The sequence below is a fragment of the Rhineura floridana genome, chromosome 9, assembly GCF_030035675.1.
Source record: "Rhineura floridana isolate rRhiFlo1 chromosome 9, rRhiFlo1.hap2, whole genome shotgun sequence".
In the NCBI taxonomy this organism is placed as follows: Eukaryota; Metazoa; Chordata; class Lepidosauria; order Squamata; family Rhineuridae; genus Rhineura; species Rhineura floridana.
The window spans coordinates 60,332,881-60,345,842 of NC_084488.1; positions in this window are offsets into that span (position 1 = coordinate 60,332,881).

Sequence of the window (12,962 nt, forward strand, 5' to 3'; positions counted from 1 at the left end):
CTCCAACGTATATTGGGTTCTTTCAATATTCTCTGTTCTCTACTTTGTTCATGCTTATTCTTTCAGCAACTGTCTGCAGTTCTGCATGGAGATTTTCCTCACAATTTGGGACTGTGGTTCTAAAACCAACTTGTACACAAAAGTAAAGGGAAGTTGTTTTTCCAAAGTACCAATTTGCAATTTTTAGTATCTCTCAGCTATTCAGTCTAAATATTTCTCAGCTTCCCATTTAGATTAGGATCTTGATAATTTGCTTTTCATTTTTAATTAGAAAGGCACTTTTAAGGGTTGTATTTATACAGGAAATTATTGCAGCTGGTGACTCAGAAGGGATGACAAAATATACCGGAATCTAGCATATTAAAAAAATCAACAATGCCAGTCTTTGGCAGCCATAAGAGAATGGTTTAAGAAAAATGAAGTTAAAATGACATTGTGCCTGTGTTTTCTTGTTTTTCAATCTGGCAAGCAAAATTGCAGCCACATAAAAATGTCTGGTAGTTGTGAAACTATTTTAACTGCATTGTGTATACTTACTGTACATTGATGTTTTTTCAATTTATGTTGTTTATTTTATTTATTTGAACAAAATTAATTTTTCTTTAAGCATATGCTGTGAATATATTTATTGCTCAATGCATTTTGAAGATATTTTTATATGTAATAAACTCTATTTTGGTACCAAGAATGTGGTTTTATTTAGCCCTGGATAGAATGAACCCTAATGAAGGTCTTGCTTTTTGACTGGGGGGGGGAACCTGTAGCCCTCCAGATACTGTCAGGCTATACAGTTCCCATCATCCCTGACCATTGGCTATGCTGGCTGGGGCTGTTGGGAGTTGACGTCCAACAACATCTGGAGGGCCACAGGTTCCCCAGCCCTGTCTAAGACTATCTGGGGTTTTTTTTGCAGTAAATCCAGTGAAATCCATATTTATATTTGATACAAACAGAAAATGAGTGTGGCTGGATGAGGATTCACCTAGAGCAGCCTTTCCCAACTAGTGGGCCACCAGGTGTTGCTGGACCACAACTCCCATCAGCCTCAGCCAGCATTGCCAATGGTCAGGAAAGATGGGAATTGTGGTTCAACAACATCTGGTGGCCCACTAGTTGGGAAAGGCTGACCTAGATGTTGGGGAGGTGGCCATATGCAGTGAAGGGACGGGGACAGGCTTGGATGAGTGGCAAAAAGATTCAAAGATCACTAATGCCCAAGACAACCTCCCCCTGCCCAATTCTTCAGCCTCCAGATCCCATCATTTCTAATTCTTCCAACAATCTGCCTTTGTCCACTGTCACTGCAAACACTATATTCTTGCACTACAACCCTACTCTAGATTGCCCCAACACTCAGGTTCATTTTGAGCAGATTTCACATTAAGCAAGACTCAGAATGCATATCTACACTACAGATCTAAACTGCTTTAACTGCCATTCCTTCTCCCTTGGCAAAATGTCATTCTCTGAGTTTGAAGATGAGAATAGAATTCTCAATTAGAAACTCAAACATCCATTTCCAGGATTATTAGGGAGGACTCTAGACAGTTAAACTGGCATAAGGCCAATTAATGCTTAAAGATAGATAGGACGCTAGACTCTTTTCCTTTAATCTACTTTTTTATTTCTGGCCATACTGTTAATAAGTAAAAATGAATTGTTTCATGGGTGATTTCAGTATTAATGCTATTGATGTCTAATTTGGAGGTGCGGTTCAGGATGTGAATTTGACCGCCCCATAATGCTCAGTCTTACCCTTAACTATGCACCATCGCCACAGGTTCTTTTTCTATTGTGATAAGAAATGGAAAAGAATTCCCTGGGCATGCTATACTATCCCCTTCCCACTTGACTGGTAGATGCTTTTTCAGCTGAAGCAGAATGGGAGATGTGGAGGCGCAAACAACTTCTCCCTTCCTGCCTCCTGGAACATTGAGAATCCTGAGAGATGTGTCTTTAAGGAGTCCTGTGACAAATTTACAGGGCACCGTACTCTAGGTGCCCAACCGAGTTCCCTCACAGGTGCCTCCAGTGAGGCTTCTCAGCCTTTCCAGGTCAGGGGTGGGGACCTTGTAGTCCTCTAGATGTTGCTGGACAACAACTGCCATCATCCATGACCATTGTTCACAATGACGGGCTGATGGGAGTTGGAATCTTACAACATCTGAAGGCCACAGAAGGAGATTATAGGGAAGAGGTTAGGGGCTGATAGGGGAAAATTTTCATACCCTGTTGTGCTGCAGATTACATCACTGGGAGCATGATGGTGTTTGAATTTGAAATTGGACTTGGAATAAAACAGTAGTTATTCTCCATTTTGGGGCTGCGTTTGTCAAACCGTTTGTCAAACCAAAATCTGAATCAAACTACGGAGAGTTTGCCTATTGCTAGTAGGAAGTAGCTTTTCCTTGTTGTCAGGAAAATTGTGGGTAAAAAAATAAGAATGGATTATGTAGAAATTAAGGGAGTACACTGAGGAAAAAGAAACCTCATCTTTCTTTTTAAATCTAATGCAAATTATTCAAGGTAGCTGAATTCTTGAAGCTCAAATAAGAATCCCTCAGTTGCTTTTATGGAAGCAGGATGAAGGACACCATGGATCTGTAGAGGGAGCTGTTTGAAAAACAATTTAATTAACTATCATTGCCTGGCTATTTTCTGAAAGTTTAAAATGCAGATAAATCTACAGGAAAATTCTTTATATTTGCTCAGGCTATTAGTGAATAAGGACCTCTCTGAAAGATCACTTAAAACCTGATCCTTTTAACTAAAGATGCTTAGAGTTGAAACCAGAACTTTCTGGATGTAAAATATACGCTTCACCACTGATCTGTTCCCCCCCCTTTAACATTGCTACGTTTAAAACTAAGTTTAATATGTCAGTTTTCAGCACTTTGGGTTGTATTCAACAAAGTTGTCCTGTTAGCGTGATGACTTCCACCTGTGCAATTGGACTTCCTCTTCCTCTCTTCTCCCTGTGCACCCCCAAAATATGCTCCGGGGGTAGAGGAAACCCACAGAATAGATTTGGGGCACAGGAAGTACATGGGAAGAGAAGTGGAAGAGGAAGTCTCATTGCACAGGCAGAACTCTGCGCTAATGAGACGACTCTGTTGGATACAACCCTTTCTATCTTGCTGTTGCTGTAACAGTTTTTATTGGATCAGTTTCAATTTGGCACATTCATAGACCTCATCAGGTGGATAATGTATGGCAAGTTTCAAGTAATCAGCTCAACAGGGACCATTTTTATTAGCTATAGACTGTTGAGGTGTGTTGAGGGTTTTCGTTTGCCACGTGCCTTAACTAAAAGTGTCCTCTCTATAGTCAAAGAGTGAGGGGAAGGAAGATCACATTTTGACCCATCTAGGATGATGAACAGCTTGCTCTTATGCCCAAGTAAGTAAGCATAAGATGGCCGCCTTATGGGCTATGTGAAAAAGTAAGGAAAGGTAACCTCCACTGTGAATAATGCTTGACATCTTTTCCTCCCATCAACAAAACTTCTTAAAGCTCTTATGCAAAGAGGTGCTCTTTACAAATGACTGGGTATTAGATATAGCCCACTCAACAGTAAAAGCAGCAGATAATGACACCTCATTTTCCACATGCAATCTAAAATCTCCAGCATGGCATCTAGCATTTCAAAGAATGACGTTATGTACAAATAATACCAAGCAAACAGCAGGTGAAAGCATCACAGCTAATAGGGATCGTGCTAAAATTGAGAAAGGACAGGCTTAGTGCTTTTCAGAAAATCATGAAGGAACAGTCATGTGCTTCAAATCCATCATGTAGAAACCAAATGGCTTTTGAGGCATCCGTTCAACTTTTATTTCTCTTCAGATGCCAGTACCAATTACTGTATGTGCGGGTTCCTGTACTGACATTCTTGGAGCATTTTAACGATTTCTGGATTTATTTTTTTCAAACTATCTAGCAACAGCAATGTCTTAGGAACTTTTCAGTACGGGTTTGGCTGCTGTGATATTTTGTAATGTCAACAAGCTATAAAGTATGTCATAAAAGTCTGCAGAGAAAAGATCTCCCATGGCTAATGAGAGTTCTGAGGAGTTGGCAATCAATGGCAATACACTCTTCCTGGATGAATGATTGGAACTGTGGCTCTAACAGCTTCTAACAAGGCCATAGGCATTCTGCACACTGTGGCTACCCTTCTTGCCCCTTATATTTCAGGAAGAGTAGTTCCATAGATCCAAAGAGACTGCTGCAAGTTTCAGGGATCACAGACTGGCAAGTAATCCTTCTGTTTGCCCTGAAAGGGGTCTGATCCTTTGCACACACACCAAAGTGAGCACATGCCAAAGATCAATCCTTTTTGGGTGTTCCAAGTGAGCTCATGCAAAACATTGGCAGGCACTCAAAATGCCCATCACCTCCCTATGCACTCTGGTGGAAATCGATGCAAGCAGCATCATGTTCCTGTAGGGAATGATAGGTTGTTTAGTGTCAGTCTTTCCACTTTGTGGGAGATGAATGTTTTGAGCTGCCACTTCTACCTTCCTTCCTCCTGCTTTAGCTAAGCTTTGTGGACCCTAGACAGGGAAAGGGCTGAAAGCACTTGAAGAGTGGGCCACTTCGCCAAACAGTGACCTGATCGGCCCATCCTACTCCCCAAATAATTGAATAGGGGTGTTGCTTTTGAGGATGCCCCTTCTTGATTCTTGCAGGCGCAGACAGTATTGAAAGCAGGATCGCTTGCAACCACCCTGATGCCACTGTGAGTGCAAATCATCACAAATGCACAATAAAAAAATATTTTCATTTATTTATTTCATTGAATTTATATCCCACCCTCCCAAAGGAGCCCAGGATGTCTGAAGGGGCCCTTAGTGTAGTCAGAGATTTTTTGTCTGATTGGCAGGCATACATCGTCTGCAGCAAAGGAGCTTTTATTTTTAGTTGTGTTTAACAGGGTTGTGGTTTGATAGATGCATATTTTTAAACTACTCTGGTGGGATCTCTTCCACATACGCAATGCAATTTAATTGCAATTGGCAATTTTCAGTGTGCACTACATAAGGATTGTGCAGTACTCTCTCCTAAGGCTAACAAGTCACATGCAGAGGGCGCTCCCATCTCTTCAGGGGAGGACAGATGCGAGTGTGGCTTCCCCATTGCCACTTCTCCCCCAGTCCTAAAGTCCACCCTCTACTCCTGGCCTCTGGAGCAAACAGAACTTTCATTTTATACCTCAGCAGGTATGCATACGAGTTTTACAAGATCAGAGTGGGCTAGCAATAGGGTGGAAGAGTCAGGGCTGTTTCAAGGGACAAAAGGATCTGCCAGGTTGTGACATGACAGCCTTCACCCACCTTAGGGTTGCCAGGTTCAATCCCTGAGACTGATCCTGTATTTTTAGGAGAAAAGAAAGTCAGCCAAGTGCAGGTGTTCTTGCAACCCTGTAATGGGAAAAACCACCAAGAACCTAAAAGAGTCACATATAGATCACTAGATTTCCCCACAATTTCCTTTTGATGTTAAGGCCGCAGTTCTTTACACACTTACCTGGGAGTATGTCTGCTCTGCATATGAGTAGACATGCTCTGTGAATTTAAAGATGATGGTACTCAAGCATGTTAGATTTATTTTCTTCCCAGCCTAGATGGAACTTTTCTGATAAGTTTTTTTTTAAAAAGCAGCACTAGCAAATAAGATCACATTTATTGCATGAGCTCAGTGATGCATACTTTATAATTCACGGGGGAGACTAGACTCTTCCACACGCCACTTTCTTCTTGGTGACATCTTCAGAAAGCATCCAGTGGAGTCATGGGAAGCAGTGGTGATGGGAAGGTAGCATTTCTGAATGGAAGGAGGTCCAGAGACCATTTATTTGAACTTGAAGAAAGTCATGCTTAAAACAGTTCCTTAATGTCCATTATATTACCTATCAGAGGTGCTTTCATGAAATGCTCTTGAGCTGGTAGGCCACCAAGAGGATTTTGCAAACCAAGTTTGGATTGACTTTATAGACCTTGTCCCATGTAGTTTTTTTATTTAGTGATCTTATCTAGTTAGTCAGTACATTTATATTCTGCCTTTTCTCTGTCATGGAACTCAAGAGGGTATACATGCAGTTCCCAAGTACTATCCTATCGAGGTGCTGACCAGACTAAACCTGTTTAGCTTCAAAAAGGTGGTTGCATCATGTTCCTTCAGGTGAAGGAGGCAGTAGTTAACAACCGACAAAAGGATGGTGGTAAAAAAAAAAACAGGAATGCCAGCACACAGCCAAGACAGATCCCAAATTAGATTTAATGCATATGCAACTTTCCCACACACAAAAAAAGTGTTCAGAGGGACAAAAAATGGATCAAAACAATATAGCAAGACCCCCTCCTTCACCTCTGTCATTACGCCTCTACAGCCACCCCACAAAAGATTAAATATATATTTTAAAAACTTATGCATACAGGGGCTCCCCCCAACACAAGTAGCTGTCCACTGTTTTGTATATGTCCCCCTTTGTAGTAATTGAATAGGGGACAATATAGGGGGCCCTGAATAAAAGCCACAAGTCTCATCCCTGATTCCTCTCAGGTCCCCTTCAGCAATTATTCATGTGTTCAAAGAATGCTTGGGGAGGCAGGTGAGGTGGCCATAACCCCACATCCTCTTCCCTGCTTCTCCATCCCAAACCTCACACCTCAACCTTCACACATTCTGCCAACCTTCACATATCTGCCAGCCCAGATCTTGAGATCTGTCAGGAGGCTCTTCTCATAGTCCTACTAAAGAGTGCAGCCAAGGGCCCATTCACAAAAAGTAGGGGCAAGCCCTCTCTGATCCCTTGTAATTTGAGCATTGCCCCTATGTACACCTGCACTTTCTTTCTCTTCAATTGATATGGTGTAGGGATTACAGCGACAGGACCTGGGAGACCAGGATTCAAATCTCCACTCGGCCACGGAGCTCACTGGATGACCTTGGGCTGTCACCCTTTCTCAACCTAACCTGCTTCACAGGGTTGTTGTGAGGATAACAAGGGAGGGTATGCTCCTTGGAGGAAATGTGAGATATAATTTAATATAATATAACTAATATAATATAATATAATTAATATAATATAATATAAAAGTAAATGTTTTCATCAGAGAATTTGCTTATCTAGTTGCAGAATTGGTTGGTTGGTTGGTTGGAGACATGATGGGGGAAGAGTAGTTTCAAAACTAGAAAGTCTTCTTAAAGCCTTGTCAATCACTAGGAGGTGTGGAAGAATATACCCCACCTGACACTATTCATCAGCATATTATCCATTATAGAACATAAACATGACAGTAAATGGGGGGTGGGAGGATGGAGCTCCAGGTGCCCCTCCAGTTCAACTGATTTTAAGGCTAATGGAATCATTTGGGGAATGGGTTTTTGAAATGCCCTACCAGAAACAAACATGCCAAGAAAAGTTGGATTGCATGGGAAGAAGAACATATATCAAGAATGTTTGGGAAGCATACTCATCCACTTTCCTCCTTTGTTTCAAGACAGAGGCTGCAGTCCACTACACAAAGGCAGGAACAGCAATATTCAATTCACTTGCATTTTCTTCAAAGAAGAATGAGAGGAGCAAATATTCAGCTTTTTATGCTAACCTTATGGTATCACCCTTTAAAGCACAATTTCGTGTCTTGATTTATTCATTCAGCACTAAAAAAGCCAACAACCCAACAATCATCAGTCTCTCGGATTGCACCGAGAGCTACTTTGCCAAGACTGCCTGAGTGATTGCTAAGCTTAGTGAAGATTCATTTTCTGTTTCCAAACGTGGCTCAGCAGAACCTCCTTGCCAAAGAAATTGCTTTTGGGTAGTTAACAACTTTGCTGTTTGTGCCTTCTTGATACCTCCCACTGCACTGAAGCAATTCAACAAGCACACACAGGTCAGCAGACACCTGAGGTCAGCAGGGTTAGAGGGTGTACGCACAGCCTTGAGGTTTCACCAATACTCCCTGCCCCTCAGCATTTGCCACCTGAGGCAGTTGTTTCACTCTGCACCACCAAATGGTAGGGATGGCCCTGCTCATCTGGCCCCCACATTGTGGCCTTATTGGTGCCTGGTGAAATATTTTTATTCTTTCAGGCCTTTTAGAAAGTGTTTTAATCTTCCTTAGATCTTTTAAACTGCTGCTATCCTCTGCCCTGTTTTTGTAACGTGCTGGCTTGATTAGATTTAGGTATTGTTCTGTTTTATTGTTTTATCTCACTGTTCTTCAACCTTGGATCCCCAGATGTTGTCAGATTATAACTCCCATCAACCCCAACCAGCTCAGCCAATGGCCAAGGACAATGGGAGTTGTAGTCCAACATCTGGGGACCCAAGGTTGAAGGACAGTGTTTTAACCTTTACAGAACACTGTTCAGAGAATGTTAGTTATTGGGTAGCATAGAAGTGCTGTAAGCAAGGAAATAAATCATAAGCAATAACATTCTTTTTTTACTATTCTTGGTGAGAGCAGGTTTCAGTAGTTCTAAATGTATTATAAAAGGGTTTCATTCTCCCAGTTGCAGACAACATTACTTGGCTCAGTTAATGCACAGCGACTCATCATACACAGCAACCATAAGTAGATCATTATTTGAAAGCAAATTATTCTGAAATTTACATAATTACATGCCGGAGGAGGATATCATATCATTTCCATGGCTGACCTTCACTATAGACCTTGCTGGAGAGTAATATCCTAACCTCCTATGACTAAGTGTGGTCTACTTGAATTGCACCAGTTATTTTTTTTTTCATCTTCACCCCTTTTTTATTGTAATGTATATTACATCACTTACTTCAAAATATTTTTTTACAATAATTTTTATTCAAATTTTCATAAAACGAACAAAACAAAATCATAAAACATTCAAAGACAAAAAACAAAACAAAACAAAAATGATTAAACAAAAAAATAAAATGTTGACTTCCCATTTGTCGCAGATCAGTTATAGGTCTACAATATATAACAATCCTGTCTCTTAAATTATATTATAAAATCACTTTTCTCCAGTAGTTATCTTAATTAATCATCAAATCTCATAGACATTACTTTATTCTTTCCACAAAAAGTCAAAGAGAGGTTTCAATTCTTTAAGAAATATATCTATCAATTTTTCTCCAAATAAACATGTCGATTAATCCATCTCAATAATAATAATAATCTTATTGTCATAACCATAGTCCAAATAAACATATCGATTAATCCATCTCATCAAATCTGTTAAGTCCAATAATTTCAATAGCCATTATTCCATTATCCATATTAATTCCATCTTCCATCTTCAATAGTCCTGTTAAGTCCAGTAATTTCAGTGTCCAATCTTCCATTATCAGTATTCCATAATAATCTTGCTGTCATAGCCATAGTCATATAATAAGAGTCTGATGGGAATTTCCTCTATCCCAAATATTTTCTTGCCATCGATTCTGAATAAGTTGCTGAAATATTGTTGTAAAGTCATATCTCTGTTCTTCTTTTTTACAAGATGCACTGGCTCATCTCTTAAGAGTTTTTCCATTGTCACATGGCTGCAGTTAATTCCATAGATTTTCTCTATATCAAGCTCCATCACGTCATTCCAGTCCAGAAAATTATCCAAGCCATTGATAACTTTATCTCTAATATCTTCATTAATTTCTTCAGAGATAACGTTAAATTCCAAACAGTAGATTTTATTTCTAATATCCATAAACTCCAGATCTTTTTCCAATTCCACATTTGTTCCAATCTCCAGGGCTTGTATCTTCCCTTTATTTTTTCTTTTCTCATCTCTGATCTCATTCTCCTCTCTCACAGGATCCCCTATTTCTTTAAGCTCCTGCGTCATTTTGCTCAGTTCAATTTTCAGCTCCTTACTGCCCTGTCGCAGGGTTTGTTTCATTATCTCAATCTCATCCATTATTTTCTGAAACATAATTACTTCCAGATTCTCAGCCACTTTCTTGATTGCCATTTTTAAAACCACGAAAACAAAACAAAACAAAAATAAAGAAGAACCACTTCTTATTTCAGCAACAATTGGGTTAATATTCCAGGCTTGATGACATCACAGTATAAACAGAGCAGCCTGCCTTATGTCTCTATGTTCAAGAATACAAAACAAATTTAGTTCCCAGCATCAAAACAGTTAGTGGCGTCGTGAAGAAGCAGATTCGTCAAAATAAAATAGACCAAAAAGAGAATAGTCCCAGACAATATAATGTGCCAAAGTTCATATTTTTTATTTTTTTCTCCTCGGAATAGAAATCCCTCTTCTGTTTATATCTTTAGAATGCACTTCCAGGTCAGCTTTTTGCAATAGAAACAGAGATAAGCTGTTAATTTTGTGAATAACAGAGAAGAGTTATAGCTCACCCAGAAGTTCTTTAAAGCTGATTCATTTGACAAATCTCTTTTTGCTGCAACAATTTAAACCAAGTAAAAAAAAAATAGAAAGAAGGGTGCTTGCCTGTTAGTCCGTTTTCTCTTTGAAGATAAGATAAACGTATCGCATTAATCAGATAGAGCTTGTTCGGAAGTCCGTCCGGCATTGCTGGCTGGACCTTTTCTCATAAATTAATGAAATCCAGTCCTCCCAACAAAAACAGGCTTTTGAGGTTGATCTCTACGTTTCTCCCTGCCCGGGAGAAATTTCGTCAGTCAAAAAAAAAATGTTCTGACTGATTTATATCTGAATAAGCTTCTTCTGAGGCGGGAGCCCGTCTCAAAAGCAGGCACAAGCGAAGTCACCCTTCCCGGAAGTCGAATTGCACCAGTTATTAATAGTAATAATATACATGAATACCCTCTTCTGGAAATCCTTGGCTGTGAGAGGAGCTGTCATGCACTGTTGCACATAAAACCTCAGTCTAAAACATATCCAAAGATATTCAGCCCCTAACAGACATTCTTTTAAGTGTGTAGAATGAACGCATCTAAGTGTGAGACCAGCAACATGGCAGCACTCTCTATCCACAACCTACATACTTCCCTTACCATGTAAGATGAGCCTAAAAACACAGATGGTGAACCCTGGGGCTGTGATGCTGGCCCCCTCCATATGCACATTCATTCTGTTACATGCCTAGAACATCTAAAGGGCTATCATCAGTACTGATCACATACTGAACGGAGCGGATAAACTGGGAATGGATTCATTCATTCTCAACATATGATTAGTCCAGCCTTTTGCAGGTACACCAAATATGCACACGTTGGTGCTAGATGCAAGGTTTGGTGTTTTATTTTGTTTTTGTACATGTGGAACCCTGGCTGCAATCCTATGCATGCTTATTAATTAGTAAGTCCCATTAACCTCAGGTAGAATTAAGTACACCTGAGTTTAATGGGTCTTACTCATTAGAACTAAGGGTGATGTCTAACTAAGCCATACTCAGAGTAGACCTGTAGAAATCAATGGGCAGTCCATTGATTTCAATGGGTCCACCTTGAGTATGATTGAGTAAATAGGTTTAGGATTGTTCTACTGTGTCAACCAAAATATGTGATCATCTCACACAGGAACATAGGAATCTACTGAGTTAGACCAATAGTACATCATGTTTGGTATTGTCTAGGGTGAGCAATAGTGGCTTTCCAGAGTTTCAGCCAAGAATCTTTTCCAGCCCTTCCTGGAGATGCCAGACACTGAACTTGGGATCTTCTGCATGCAGAACATGTGCCATGGTCTCTTCGTCCCATGTCTGTCCCCATGCATGGACTACCTTAGCCTTCTGTGGACAATGAGAATTATCTGAGGGGAACAACAGAGCTGTGTTGCTGGAACCGCCACTCTCTACATATTGGAGGGGAAGGCCTGGAGTGGGAAGTCTGCTCTATGTATGTAGACTCACCATGTGATTTAGAACCCTGTGTCACCAGGATTCTAGATGATCGGGGGATCCTACTTGTATAGAGTAGGGTATCTGCCTTAGACCTCCTCCTCCAGGGTGTGGACACTGGCAGGACCAGGTTTCAAGCATGCTTAAGGGGGAAAGTGCCAAATTTTCTATTGATCATCAGCAACCTCCAGGGAGTAAAGAAAAGTGAAGATTGATGAGATGTAAAGGTTTGTTGAGAAGCAAAACAAATTTTAAATATGGTAAGATTAATGGAGATGTTGATGAGGAGGATGAGTTCTAATGGTCCTAATCTATTTAAATACACAACAACCTCTGAAGAGACAAAACGTGAAGCCTAAGGTGCTTTAAATCTCTCTGATGATTAATATTTCATAATCCAATGAAGATTTCACACAGAGTAGCTGTGGTAATTGTTCATATGAAGGGCGCTGTCAAGTTCACAAAAAGCAATTAGGTACCTTGTATTTGGAATTTGTGACAATCAGATGCTACAGCTGCCATTTGTACATAAATCTCTTCCTATCTACACCTGTATCTAGACTTGGGGAGAAAGAAAGAATTAATTTTAGTCCATATCAGCTTGAAATCAGAGAAAAGGAAGAAAAGCCCAGTTGAGTTAAAATTGATTTAGTAATATTTTTTAAAATGAACAAATCATGTTAGGAGCTACGTAAAGAAAAATAGATGTGCATATATCTAATCACTGTTTTAATTTGAATACTATGTTCAGTGTCTCTCTTCATACTGAGTATCTGTTGTAGACTGAAAATTGAATCCTTAACAGTTGTTCCTGCTTTCTAAGCTCCAGCTCCCAGAGTTACTTTTATTATTTTAAAAGCTGCTGTTTCCTGGTGATGTCACATCACTCAGATGTATGATCATAGAGTAAAGACAGAAAGATCTGTCAATTTTGGTTCTCTGTTTTTTCCAATCTGAAATTCAGTTCTCCACATTCTGCATTCACTTGCTTTTTTCTAAAAAAGAAAAATCCTCATGAAAATTCTATAGCATTTTAGTGCAAACTTCTCCTAATAAACACATTTTTGCATGCAGTTGTACACTAATGTACACAGTTTTGCAAGCAATTTCTCTTAATTTAATGCATTTTATATGT